The 14,930-nt window shown below is 42.1% G+C and overlaps 1 protein-coding gene across 10 annotated transcripts in view; it reads right to left on the bottom strand.

Annotated features, from left to right (window-relative positions):
* FUT8 (fucosyltransferase 8) overlaps window positions 1-14,254 on the bottom strand; it is a 130,516-nt gene extending 116,262 nt beyond the window's left edge. For 4 of the 10 annotated variants that reach the window (XM_065066033.1, XM_065066029.1, XM_065066032.1 and 1 more), the window contains exon 1: window positions 13,939-14,243. The gene's annotated coding sequence lies outside the window, so the exon portion shown is untranslated. Of the gene's footprint in view, window positions 1-13,777; window positions 13,887-13,938 lie in introns of those variants that run through there. The other 6 variants (XR_010473255.1, XM_065066037.1, XM_065066035.1 and 3 more) reach the window with 6 other exon arrangements.
* Window positions 14,255-14,930: the final 676 nt, after the last annotated feature.

Here is a 14,930-nt window from a genome sequence, read left to right as displayed (position 1 = left end):
TGCCTTTGAAACTATTCCTAAATAGTACACACCAAGCTTTATAGAGCCTAAATGTTAGGGAAAAAAACATGTACTAATACACATTATATTTCAGAGAGCTTTCAGTCTTTTAAGTTGCTTGTATTTGAATAATCTTTGATATGTCTTTTCCTTGAGTGCGCTTCACCACAAACAGACTAAAATAGTCTGATATTAAGAAGAGACTATTGCTAAATGCATGCACAAAGGTTCCTTGTGAAGTGGTTCTGTTATTTTTCTGTCTCCCACTTTTACTGTCCATTAGGCAATCTTGTATTCCTCTCTTATTCCTCTGATGCTTAATTTATTAAGGAAATTTTTAGAAAATTATACATATGTCTTCCCTACTTAGGGATAAAAAGCAAATATCATTTTTAAAGTTACATGTTGAGTTTAATCAAGTTGAATTTCATCTTTTTATCTTTCATTCTATAATGTATGCAGGAAAGCAAACGGACTCACTGCAATGAATTTACTGTGGATTAAACGCTCCGCAACTGAGAGATCTTCATTCATTCCCAAAACAAGTATAAATTGGTAGTAATTCAGGTTTCCCTACGCTATGCAATGACTGTGGCACAAGCTACCCTATGTGACCAGGATTTGATATAATCTACTATAATTATAATAATTTTGCATATATGTATATCTATATGTGTATAATAGGGATGCATATAATCTATACCCTACATATAAGCTAATTTCCATACAGCAAAGGACTTCATAAATCATAACAAGCATTGCTTCTGTTTTTCTTCATTACAACAGCTTCACTTAGCCAATAGATCACCCTTTCCCACAGCAGTCAAGAGGTACTGACAGACATCATGCAAAAAGACAAGGCAGTACTCAAGCACCAAGGGATATGGAAATGTGAAATTGGGTGTTCTGCTAAATCCTGATCCCAGCAAGAGGACAGGAGGAAAGGAAAAGGCAATATATGGAAGAATTCAGGGAAGCATGAAAGAAAAAAACATTGAGACAACATTAAAAAACATTGAGATGTAATCTGAAGTCTGATGTAAAAGCACATTTTGTAGCAGCTTTCACTATATGCTTAGTTTTACAGAGATACAGTTTGAGATTCGTACTGTCCATCGCTGAACTCAATTAGAGAGCCTACTGGATAAAGAAGGACAAAATTGTCCCTACACTTCATGCATTTCCATTGGGAAACAGAAAATCTAGAGCTGAAAAAGAGCAAGATAAACCCCCAAAAAACCAAAATGTTTAGTTGAGGCTCAAACTGCAACCTCAAGAACTGATAACTCTTATTTATAAGTATCTTTTCTCCGCACACTACATATGATGACTGAGTAACTGTCACCAATTATACACACATAAAAAGTGCAGTCAGGGAAGACAAGGCCCTGCAATAGTATAAATGACATTAGAAATCACAGTTCAAAAGACAATATTCCATTTTGGTTTACCACGTTCCAGCAGAAACTTTTCACACTGATGTGTTACTAACACACCACAAGAAGTATTTACACTGATCATTCTTAAATACTGTTCCAGTGTATTTTGGTTTGTTTTTAATGTTATTTCATACCAGCTGTGCATACCTGGGACTATCCACCTTAAAAATAACAGTAAGTCTTCACACAGCACATCCAAACACAGCTGAAGAATTTTCAGATGGAAATCCACAGTTCACAGCTTTTTTTTTTTTTTTCCTCTACAATCACATTTGACCTAACATGTGACTAAAAAAATGCCACAATCAAAGGGCTCTGAGCTCTAGATGCCCTTCAACACCAGGCAATGGCAGTTAATAAACACCACATTGGTGCAACATTTTAAAGCATCAACCAAGAAAATAATTGTCCAAAGGAGCACTCCATACACTTCCATTCCAAACCACTTATGATTTCAAATAGCACAGTTAAAGCTACCATCTCTTTTGATAAGAGATACATCTAAGCCAGATAAGGAAATAATCAATCTCCTTGCAGTTGATTCTGCCAGGGAAGGTAAAAGTTTAAGCAACAACAATACTACCCATTTGTAAGAGACTTCAGGAGAAAAGCTACTAACAAAGATTATTAATCTAAAGATTCCCTGTTCGTTTATGATTTTGAAGAGCACTTGAATTACAGAAAAGGCATACAATAGCATTAGGCACACAAGCTATTCTTCAGTGCCCTAGAAGTCAAATAAATTGAAAACCCCTCAACAAACAAAAACTGTACTGGCTAAATATGTTTGAGTTGCAGGTGTCACTGAATTACACCCACTATTTACAAACATCTCAGCAGGAAACTGTAATGTTCATAAACTCCCAGGATGCACCTTTTCCTTCTAACACAGTGTGGGCATATTGCAATATTTCACATCAGTGTCATGAGAAAATGTTTATTTAAACATTTAAAAGTTGTGAAGTGTTTCCAAATTTACATTAGCTATATAAACACGAAGAAAGTCAGAGGAAGACTGTTTAGAATCTATATCAACTTTTGCAACAGCACTCTGAAATTAACAAGATACAGTTCTGCTTCCTATTTTTCACAATTATTTTCAAAAATAACCATGTAATTGATATTTTGGTTGACACTTCTCATGTGACACTAAATCATACCTCCATGTACTATCTCAGATTTTTAGAAACATTAAAAATTAGTCAAATAATCTATAAAAACAGAAAGCCATCAAGATTTATCATTTATTTTCCTAAACAATCTGTAGCAAAATACGAAGTATCATACAGGTGCCTTAACCAACATGGCATTTGCACAAATAGGAAGAGGACAGTTTCTGAAAGGATGTAAGATTAACATGCTATCTATATTCCTCCTTAGTCTGTCTTACTAAAACAGCCATCTTATTAAGCCATTTGTTGTCAGGCCTTTCTTACAGAGACCCAGAAAGTACACTGTACCATCTCTCAGCTTACCTTGACTCCAGTACTTCCCTTCAGGTATTTATATACATTGACAAGATTCCCATTAGCCTTCTCTCAGCTAATCAGTCCCTAACTCTCTCAGTCTTTTCTCACAAGGCAGATTCTCCAGTTCCTTCATCATCTTCATGGCTCTTTGCAGGACCTCCTCCAGTATGTCCATGTCTTTTTTGTACTGAGAAGCCCAGCACTGGGCACAGTACTGCAGGTGTAGACACACCAATGCTGAGTAGAAGAGGGAAGGATCACCTCCCTGAAACTGCTGGCAACACTCCTTCCAATGCAGCCCAGGATCCTGTCAGCATTTTTTATTCAAGGGCACACTGATGGTTCATGTTCAACTTGGTACCTACCAGGAACCCCAGGTCCTTTTCTGCAAAACTGCCTTCCAACCAGTCAGCCCCCAGCAAATGGGATTGTTCCTCCCTAGGTTCACGACCTGGCATTTCCCTCTGTTGACCTCCATGAGGTTCCTGCCAGCCCATTTCTTCAGCCTTTTGAGGTCCCTCTGAATAGCAGCACAACCCTCTGGAATATTAGCCACTGCTCCCAGTTTCGTGCCATAGTGAACTTGGTGAGGGTACACTCTATCCCCATCATCCAAGTCATTAACAAATATGTTACAAAGGACTGGACCCAGTATTGACCCCAGTATTGACTGTTAATTACTGGCCTCCGTGCCAGTAATCATCGCATTCTGGACACAGCCATCAAGCCACTTTTCAATCCACCTCACTGTCTGCTCATCCAGCCCATTCTCCATCAGCTGTTCTATGACAATCTTATGGGAGACAGTGTCAAAAGCCTTACTAAGGTCTAGGTAGACAATGTCCACTGCTCTCTCCTTGCCTACCAAGCCAGTCATTTCATCACAGAAAGTTACCAAAGTTGGTGAAGCATGACTTCCCCATGGTGAACCCATGCTGATCACTCCTGCTTACTTTCTCATCCTTCACATGCCTGGAAATGCTTTCCCGGATTAGTTGTTCTATCACCCTTTCTGTGATCAAGGTGAGGTTGACCAGTCTGTAGTTCCCTGTGTTCTCCTTCTTGCCCTTCTTGAACTAAGGAGTGATATTTGTTTTCCTCCAATTCTTCGGTGCTTCTTCTAATTGCCATGAGCATTCAAAGATTATTGAGAGTAGCTTCACAATGGTAGATCCTCCATCTACTGTCTAGATATAGCCAAAAAAACAACTTATCTCAGGAAAGAAAGAGAGTAGGATGCCAAAACAGAAAAAAATACCACTACAAAAGGGCAGTGGACTTGGGTAACCCCATAATATGAAATGTTTTCTAGGAAAGATGGCATGAGTGTTCCCTGCTTAAATAGCAGAACTGTAGAGTAAGAAAGCATAGATAAACCCTCAACGTGAGACCATGGAGAAAAAAATTACACATAGCAAAGAAAAAAAAAAAAAAGAGTTTGTTTCAGCAAGGAATCAATTGGAACAATGAACAGACTGACACTGGAGACATTCATCCAGCTAACTAATCCACTTAGGCAGGCATACAGATTAGACGGTTCCCCTTCTATGCTCCTGAAGAACAAGCAAGCCTGCCCTAAACAGCCATAGCATTCAGATAGTGAAGCTGAGGTTGACACAGTTGGAATAGCAGATGTACTCACAATCTGCATATGAAAATGTGCCACGAAAGGCAGAGTCCTGGAAGTCCCAACTGAATATATAGTTGGTCATAAAATTTTAACTGTTTTTGTAAGCAGGGACAGCCTGATCTTATGTCCTGTAGGACTTTAGAAAAAAAGTGGTCTTGGAAGTAAGCAAAAAAAGTTCTGTAAAACTGTGTCCCAAACTCATTCTGTGGAGGGTCTAGGATCACAACATCTCTGGTTGAGAATACCAGAATAACTTGTTACATCTCAAGACATGGTTTTACGACCCTGCTGTCAGATTTCAGTACTTGGGATATTTCCTATTCTTGACCCAATAGCCTGAAGCAACTAGAGATGTGTGTTCAGCATGCCTGAGGATAAACTGCAAGCAAGTGATTTTGTGCACACATACAAAGATCTGAAGGGCAATCAACTGAAGAAAGACAATGTTCTCTCAGCACTTCTGTAGACACAGAATCTACAGAATTATTATCTATCTTTACCTTTGCATGACACTGCAATACATTGTACAGGAAAATCCAAGAAGCATTTTAAATCCTGCTGAAATCTCTGTATCTTACATGTATGTCTAACTCCTGGAGAGACCAACATCTCTTTGCTCTAGGTTGTACTGAATCTCTCATCCTCTAAGAGCGCTATCCATTGTAATCAGGTGAAGAAGGATAAAAGGGCTTTATCACATGCATTCCAAGGTCCTGCTGTCACTGAAGAAAAAAAATGACATCAGAAGAAACCATTAACAGCCTCCTAAGGGTCAACATCCCCTGCTCCCTAGGAAGTACACAAAGTCTATTCACATCTGCAGAGTTTGAAGATGTTGTTATAGGGTGTAATGTAAGCTGTCATATTACCCAAATTGCCATCCATCTTTACAGCCTGGTAGGGCAAACTTAACATTATTGATACTTAATCCAGCACCACTTCACTGAAGCCAAAAGACAATAAAAGTTACAGAGAGAACATCTAAGAGTTAAACACAAAATCCAGAGCACTGACTAGACATCTGCAATGAAGAACTTGAGGAAAGCATCTTCCAATGCCACTGTGTCCTAAACAGTGGACTACATCAGAGGAAAGGTGTAATTCATACTGCCATAACTCCTATAACTTGAAAACACCCCAAGCAATGGACAGATCAAAAAGTAAGATGTTGTTCCACTAAAACAAAAACAAACAAAAAAAAAAAAAAAAAAAAAACAAAACAAAAAAAAAAATCCCAGCAGAATTGTGAAACAGACTTAATAAACAGAAATGTGAAGACATGCATCCAGAAGATTGTGAACTGTGACTAACTCTTTCCAAACCTTTTAAAAAGGTAAAAAAAACAGACCACATAAAAAGAAAGTGCAGAAGCTATCTAAGCATACTAAGCCTTGGTACAACAACACAAAGGTGTCTCACTGAAATAAAACCATAAATAGGGGAAACAAAATAATGAATATATTTTTTTAAAAAAAGGATATTTTTCTTCTGTGAATTTAAACCTTTCCCTAAATAAGGAACAAACGCTTGCAGCTAAGAAAAACTAAAGACTGAAGACATTAAGACTAAAACCCAGCCTTATACAACTCAGGGTGAGAGAAGAGAAGAGAGAAAAGAGACCATCAACATGCTACATATGCTGCAACAGCAAAAATTGTTCTGTCTCAAGCATACACTCATCTGCTGATTGTCAAAGAGAGGAAGCTGTTTAGCCGACATCCAGAAAGAGACAAGATGTCAGCTAAGTACACCCTATCAGAAACCTCTATACTTGCTTCAGGTATATCACATGTTTTATCATCATAGAGGCATGGAGCTAAAGACAAAGGCTACAGGCAATATGAAAGCTCACATTTTGGAAACAGAACAACAGAAATCTCCTGATAGGCAAAGATGTTCAAGAACTTTGAGCTGAAAAAAGCTTGACAAATGTACTTATACCCATACAAATCAGACTTACCATAAAAAGTTACCATGACATTGTGCAAGTTCTAACCAAATTATGATGGAGTTCAACATAAGTAATTTAATAAACTAAAGATGAACATTGGGAGGTTGTTGGAAAAGAATTCTTACTGTTCTTATACAAAATCTTTTGGAAGAGCAATGCTTTGAAGAAAGCTTCTAACACACAGCAAGTCAGAATCAACTTCTGTAAGATACAGCAAAGTACCAAAACCTTCTAAAATAGTGTTTAGCTCACAGAATTAATAATGTCATGGTGATACATATTGCTATTAACTGTCTCACAAAAGAAACTCTCTATTACTAGAGAAAATTATTCACCTTACCACTATAAAGTTATGAAGCAAACATATAATGAAAGCAGGCTCCTAAAGAGTATTTATGTTCAGAATTAATATTGCTATTATAAAGCAATTGTAGCAGTACAAACTTCACCAAAATCTAGAATTACTAATACCTGCAGTGTTTCATTTTATTTTTAATGTATCACACCTCAAAATAAAATATGTAAATTATGTTTTATTAATATCTAATATTTGATGGAAATAAGTAAAATGGTTGACTTGCTGGAAACTATGCTTTGCTTCAGAAATCACTACTTGTCTTAGGAAGGATCCCTAAAGACTACAGGTTAGTAAATACACATAAAGCAGCAAAAACTTCACAAAAAGGTCATTTAAGACTTCCTTACACAGCATCTCATGCTTCAATAACAAAAATTAAAATTAAAACAAACAAAAAACAAAACAAACAAAACAACAACAACAACAACAAAAAAACACACTAACAAATCCCCAGCCTCCCCAGCCTGTCATTTAACAATAGCTCTTTGCTACAGTTAACTCTTTTGATTTGGAGACCTGTAGCCAAAAGTCTTCCAATACAGTTACAATATATTCATTATTTTGTTTCCCCTATTTATGGTTTTATTTCAGTGAGACACCTTTGTGGTGTTGTACCAAGGCTTAGTATGCTTAGATAGCTTCTGCACTTTCTTTTTATGTGGTCTGGTTTTTTTACCTTTTTAAAAGGTTTGGAAAGAGTTAGTCACAGTTCCTTGTATCTTAGGACTGCTTCTCTTATTTTATTCGTCCCCTGTCCCCACTTTGAAAATGTGGAGGAAGAAGGAAAGGAGGAAGGGAGGGGGTAAAACAACAGAAAGAAACAATAATTATGTGAGGGAACCTCATGTATGGGAATCATGTATGGGGAGGAGGGGGGACACACCTCAGAATTGACTGCAACTGATTTAACAGATAGAAAATCACCACCTTGAAATGATGCATCATGAGCTATATAACATGAATTTACATACATATCATGACAAATGACCCAGAAACATCAGCTATTTTTAAGGCTGCCAGATATTTCCTTGTAGAAGATTCATTTTTCAGTTTCTTTTAAGTTGCCAAAGGCTTTCCAGTATGACCCATTCTGTGACATGTGTCCATCTCAAAGATGAGCTACTTGAGTGTAAGCAAAACACTTTGCAAGTAGAACATTTTTCCCCTTTCCAAGGAAAGCTATAGAAAAATACACTTCCACCACATTGCAAAAGTCAATTTTTACTTTAAAAAGTTTAATCACTTGCATGCTTTAAACTCCACATATATCCTCCTAAGGGACAGCAAAATGCATATCCTGACACACAAATGATGTTTTTGTCAAGTTCACTGTAATGTTACTGTTATTGCTTTTCTTTTGATATGTTATAGCTGAGTCACCTACAGATTCTGTCTGTACTGACTGCATTCCAGTATAAGGCTTCCGAGAGCTAAGCATTCACAGTTGTAGACTTACAGGATAATACAGGTTGGAAGGGATCTCCAGATGTCCCTAGTCCAACCTCCTACTCAAAGTAAAGTCAACCATGAGATCAGAACAGGTTACTCATCTTTATCCAGTTGGGTCTTGAAAACCTCTAAGACAGAGGCTTCTCTGGGTAACCTCTTCCACATCTTAACTACGGTCATGGAGAGAAAGTTTCTCCTTATATCTAGTCTGATCCTTCTTTGTTTCAATTTATGACCGCTGCCTTGTGTCCTCCCACCAGACGCCTCAGTGAAGGACCTGACAACATCTTCTCAAAGATCTCCTCAAAGACACCAGCAGGTTGTTGTTAGATCCCCCTAAAGCTACCTCTTCTCCAGCTGAACAAATCCAGCTCTCTCACACTCTTCTCAAAGTGCAAGTACTCCAGCTCCCTAACCATCTTGGTAGCCCTCCACCAAATTCATTTCTGTTGTCTTTCTTGTATTGAAGTGTATAGGGTGCTGTACTCTATGTGGCCTGATGAGCACCAAGCAGAGAGGGATAATCAATTCCTTCCATCTGCTGGAAGTTCCTGTTAATACAGCCCAGGATGTTGTTGCCCTTCTTTTCTGCAGGGGCATGCTGCTGCTAGCCCTCGGCCACAGTGCTGTCCACCAGGACCCCAGGTTTCTCCAGCAGAGTTGCTTCCCAGCCAGTCAGTCCCGAGCCTGTATCACTGCAAGGTGCTCTTTCCTTCAGGGCTTTGCATTTGTCCTTGTTGAATTTCATCAGGGTCCAGATATGTCTTGTGTCTACAGTGCCAAAGTCCTTCTGAATGGCAGGCCCTGTCCTCATGCATATCAATTATTCCTCTCAATTTGGTATCATCTGCAGCCACAACTGGACACTCCATCACCTTCGTGGGATGAACCCCTGTAGTACCTCACTTGTTACCAACCTCCACATATGACACATTAACCACTACTTTCTGAGTTTACCCATCTAGTTCTCCATCCATTCAGACTGTAATGTCCAAATGTGAGTACAAGAATATTGTTGGAGACAGAGTTGAAAGCCTCACTTACGTCAAGGTAAATTAAATCCACTGTTCTTCCCTCATACAACAATTCAGCCATTCTACCATAGAAAGCAATCAGGCTAGTCTTGAATGATTTACCTTTGATAAATCCATGCCAATTGTTCCAAATCATTTCCTTCTTGTGCCCAGAAACACGTTCCAAGAACACCCATGCCCTTATTTTCCCAAGGAGAAAAAGGAAGGCAGCCAGCTTTCTAGCTCCTTGGACCAAATTGTGGGCTGTTTTGAAGGGTGCAATATATGTCCTTTTCCAGTCATCGAAAAGCTCTCCTGATCTCCAAGATGTTTCAAGGATGCTAAGGAAGGACCTCACTGTGACTCTGGCCAGCTCCATCAGCATTGTCAGACACAGTCCATTTGGCCACACAGACCAGCTAGGCAGGTAGAATGGAATGAAGTACAACACTAAAGCTGGAAAACTTTACAAGACAGAGCAGTAGCCAGTGGAAACACAGAACACAGAGAAGACAGATCCTAGCCATGATAGAGAACTGGATGTGAAGCTGACAATAGTGGACAGAAGCCTGAGATCAGCAGACAGGAGTTCAAATTGCTGGATAGGATTCAAATAGTGAAAGAACACTGGGATAAACAATTTATTAATTAGAAACTGCCTGCACAGCAGTTCTGGACCTCAGATAAGAAGTCCTTGAGCAAGAAACAAACTGTTTATGTAGGGAAAACAAGACTGTGATAAAAATTTCAGAATAGGGCAAAACAGATTGGGACAGAAATATATTTAAGTAGATACCACAGAAGGAATAAGCAGAAAAATCAGTATCCACTAGAACATGCTCATTCCCAGAGCTTGGAATAGAACCCAAGATTCCAGAGTTTTGTCACTACTTTGAAACACTTAAAAATCTCAGAAAACCATTCACAGACCATAGGATTTGGACCACAAATGCATTACAAATTACTAATGAAATATCCTCTGTTAGCTCAAGTTGCAGAAGTCTCATACACACATTACAGCCTTCCTAAAGACTTACATGCTGTAATACAGTCCCACATGATAGAAAGCTTCCTCCTGCCCATCAGGCTTCCTGCCTTTTTTTAATCTAGCACATTGAACACTTTGTTTAAATGCAAAGAATTATTTTTAACAGATGAGTACCCAAAACCTAACACTCAGTTAAAAAAAAATCTAGTCACATCACAAAAATTGAAGATGATTTAACCTTATTCTCTGTGCCCTTGTGTGCAAGGTACTCTTGCTGTATTACTGAATAAGATGCTAAAAAAATTAAATAATGACACTGTATTATATGAAGGCTTTGCCATATGCACTAGAAATGTTGGCAAGTGTGCTATTAATAAGATAGGTATTGCAGGTAGACACTAGGCTTAAGGTAATGAAACAGCAAAAGAGGAAATTAAGACGGTACAGTACGAACAGCACATAACAAATAGTGAGGCCGCACATTATTCGATACCAAGAAATAAGATTCAGTATTGCTCACTGAACACGATCTATGCCATTCTATGCTATATACTGAAAGAAACATTGTAGAGAAAAGTGTAACATTTAACCATATATTTACAGGCCAAATTACAGTTCTTACAAAAATCCCTAATTCTGGCATTTCATGATTTATGAGAGCTTGATCTTGCAACTTCAAAGTTCTTTGATTATAGTTTTTGTTGCATAATAGCAAAACACATGCACTGTTTCCCTAAAATACACACACATCACTTCACTTGCAGATTACATTCATCATATAAAATAGATGCATATTAATGTAATCATACATAGTATGCATCATCTGCATTTGTTTTTCTTATTGTATCAGAAGCATATTCTATGACCAAACGGCAAGCTTTTGAATGAGTCTAGAAAAAAATTGTCACTTTTTGCTTTGACACTAGCTCCCCCTCCAGACCAGCCTAAGATTATAGTAATTACATTTTATTTTAAATTCTGACTCTGCAATGGGATTTAAATACTCAAGTCCAAATCTTCTTCATCTTTATACCCTTAAATGTCAATGAAGACAGTGATCAGCTAATGTATATGTAAAATTATTGTTTATTATTTTTTACTGTACGTAAATTCTAAGACTGGGAATATCATTGGTTTAGAATAGATCTGACAGACAGAGCAGTAATTATATACAGCTACAGAGAGACAAGAATGGACCCAAAATATAATTTTTCAGATTAATCCTATGAATGTTCTGCAATATTTATAATACATAAACATTCCATTATACAATCAAGCCTCTGTTTACCATCCAAATAAACTGATTATGAACCACAGATGTCAAAACAAAAGGAGGCCCCTATGTGTTTTAGTACTACCTTTACTAATTCACTTAAGGTAAGTTAGCTCTACTTCTACTCCAGCAAGCATAGCTAACCTTTTTTCTTGTTCTAATATTAGCTAGAACTAATATCTTTTCAGTTAGCTAATGAAACTGCCAAAATTTAAAGCAAATGAAGACAGAAGAGTAAAGGAGAGAGAGAGGGGAAGAGAGAGAGAGAGGGGAAGAGAGAGAGAGAGGGGAAGAGAGAGAGAGAGAGGGGAAGAGAGAGAGAGGGGAAGAGAGAGAGAGAGAGGGGAAGAGAGAGAGAGAGAGGGGAAGAGAGAGAGAGAGAGGGGAAGAGAGAGAGAGAGAGGGGAAGAGAGAGAGAGAGAGGGGAAGAGAGAGAGAGAGAGGGGAAGAGAGAGAGAGAGAGGGGAAGAGAGAGAGAGAGAGGGGAAGAGAGAGAGAGAGAGGGGAAGAGAGAGAGAGAGAGGGGAAGAGAGAGAATGGGGAAGAGAACAACTTCATCTTCCAACCTGATCCTCGGTATTTCCCAGTTGTCAAATGTCCTGGCAGCTACAACACTAAAAGGGTGAATTTGAATGATTCAACACACTAGGTTGATTCCTACCCTTCCCTCAATGAACTGCTTGCTCAGAAAATATGAATAATTAAATACACTTTCAACACTGAAAAAAGGTTTTCTCATTATGTGTTGCTGGGAAAATATGCAAACTTTGCAATACTCTAGTTTGTCAGTTTAAGGTACATGTATTTATGCATACAAGATCCTAGTAAGTATCAATGAAAATCTGGCAGTAAGGACACCTGTAATAACCAGAGAAACAGATGTTACTGAAAGTACATCAAAGCATAATCACCAACTCCTAATAGCAGCTTTCTTTAATAATGGAAAGAATTGCAGAAGAGCCTTCTGTAAAACCACCCCAAGCAGCAGCAGCAGCAGCAGTAGCAGCAGCAGCAGCACATACAATGTTGCTTTCTCAGTTCAGACTTTTCTGAAGTCTTTTAACAATTTACAGTGGAGGATGATTTAAAAAAAAAAAATCAAAAACTTTTTCATACCTAAACCATCTTTGTTAAGTATTTACACCATTAGCTTTCAGTTAATGCCTAGACCTTAAACACTGCATTCTAGGGTAGAGGGAGGAAGTAAACATATATGTACAAATGTACATGTGTATACTGAAACACATATTTCAGCTGACGTATGATCACAAAGTGAAAATGTTCTAGACACATGGCTGTCTTCCACATCCATGTTCACACAGCATATGGATCACAGTGTGTTGACCACGTTACAGTACTGCACACTATACCATGCATGCACTGAAGACAATAGAACAGGTATTGCCCCAAAGAACTTGGAGTCTTTCAACAAGCAATTTGTCAGCAAATGTCTAGCTATGCCCATAGGATTTTTGGTACAACCTGGCCCATGCCATGATAGTCTCTACCTATTCTTGTACCCTCAATCATGAGCTTCTGAAAGCAGAGGGTCACAGCCTGGTCTTTGGAAAGCATCTATAACACAGTGGGTACCCTCTCCCACACACATATGAAAGACCTGAGGATACATTAAGCACAAACTTGACCACTGAACGAAATCGCTGGAGCCTTATCAGTAACAGAATCCTTAACCAAAGCAGTTAAATGTGCTGAAATACGGTAAAGGTCGCAGTGGGAAGAGCCCCAAGGAGCAACCGATAACTCTGCACCCTTCTAAGACAAGCACTTCCTCAAGCTACCAGGCAGCCCCAGACTGGAAGGTCCGTCCATAAAGCCCGTTTCCCGTGTACTTCTCTCTCTCAAAACAAGGCGTCCCGTCGTACGGCCGCAGTTCCTGGGACAAGGAAAGTTGGAGGCCGCCTGCGGCCGCGACGCACGGAACGGCGGCAGCCGCGCTCCCCGGGGCAACGCCGCCGCCGCCCGGGCTCCCACGCACCCCCCTCTTTGGGCCCGGCTCGGCCCCGCTGCCGACGGTGATGCCCCAGCCGCCCGCCAAGCCCCGGCTTCCCCTTCCCCCACTGGGCGCAGCGCCCCCGCCGCGCTCTTCGGCGGCTCAGGCCCCGCCAGCGCCCCTCAGGTGAGGGAGCCCACGGGGACCCTGGCACACGGCAGGGGACCGGCCCCCTCCCCGCCATACACACACACACCCCTCCCCGGCGGCGGCGGTTGCTGAGCAGCGCCGGAGTCGCAACAGCGGCGGTGCCAGGCCCGGAGAAGAGATGGGGAGCGCTGGCTGAGGAGCCCGGTCTCGGCTTGGTACCCGCTTCCCCGCCGCCGCGGCTCCCCCTCAGCCCCCGCATCCCCTTACCCGAGTGCCGGCGCCGGTGGCGGGGCCCGCGCTGCCGTCGCCGAGGGTGCTGGGCGCGGGCAGACGCCGGGGCGAGCAGAGCGGGGGAGGGCGGTGAGGAGACAGGAGCAGGAACCCGCCGCCGCGTAACGGAGCCGCGGGCGGACTGAGAAGACGGAGCGAGAGGCACGGGCAGCGCGCGCGCGCCAAGGGCGGGGAGCGCCGCGCGAGCAGCTGACAGCGAGCAGCGGCGTACGCCGGGCAGCGCGCGCCGAGAGCAACCGACGGTGCCAGCGACGGCGCGCGCGTCCCCGCGAGCGCACTAGGAAGAGCTCCGCCGCGGGCGCGCGCCTGCCGGGAGCAGGCAGCCTATGGGAGCGCGAGCCGGGCTGCTGGTGATGCTGGAGCGCTCTCGTCATGCAGCGCTGGAGCGCGCGGCGCGCATGCGCGCCGGGGTCGTTTCCCCCCACACCCGCTCTCTGCTGCGTCCCCTTGTCCCAGCGGCCGGGCCGGAGCGGCTGCCTTGGGCCTGCGGGACGGGGCCGGTATCCCCCCCGCTCCGCACGGCAGGGGCTGCGGGCGCGGCGGGAGGGAGCCCGCTGCGCTTTCCCTGCAGGGCGGCGGCAAAGGCCGGGGTGGGGGGTTTCGCCCTGGCGACGGGCGAGTGCGCGGAGCAGCGCCCGGCTGAAGCGCCGCGGCGGCGATCCTTGCTGCCAGGGAGCTCCGAGGAGATGAGGCACTGGGAGGGGTGGCAGGGCATAGGCCCGCTGGGGAGACATCCCTCTGCCAGTGTCGGCTTTAGCTCCCGGGCAGCCGGTCCGCGCTGGCGGGCAGGGCCGGTCGGTGCTCGCCGGGAGCCGCAGGCGCTGCCCGAAGCCCCTGCCCGCGCCGCTGTCTGCAACGGGCAGCTCCCCGCCGCAACGCTCTTCTGTCTGCCCAGCGACGAAGCTCAGGGTAGTTTGACTTTTTAATTCAGCGATGCCTGCAATGGACAGAAATCTCACAAGATTTAA

This window comes from Columba livia, chromosome 5 (assembly GCF_036013475.1).
Source record: "Columba livia isolate bColLiv1 breed racing homer chromosome 5, bColLiv1.pat.W.v2, whole genome shotgun sequence".
In the NCBI taxonomy this organism is placed as follows: domain Eukaryota; kingdom Metazoa; phylum Chordata; class Aves; order Columbiformes; family Columbidae; genus Columba; species Columba livia.
The sequence above is the reverse complement of the archived record's forward strand: the minus strand, read 5'-3'. Positions and strand labels throughout refer to the sequence as shown.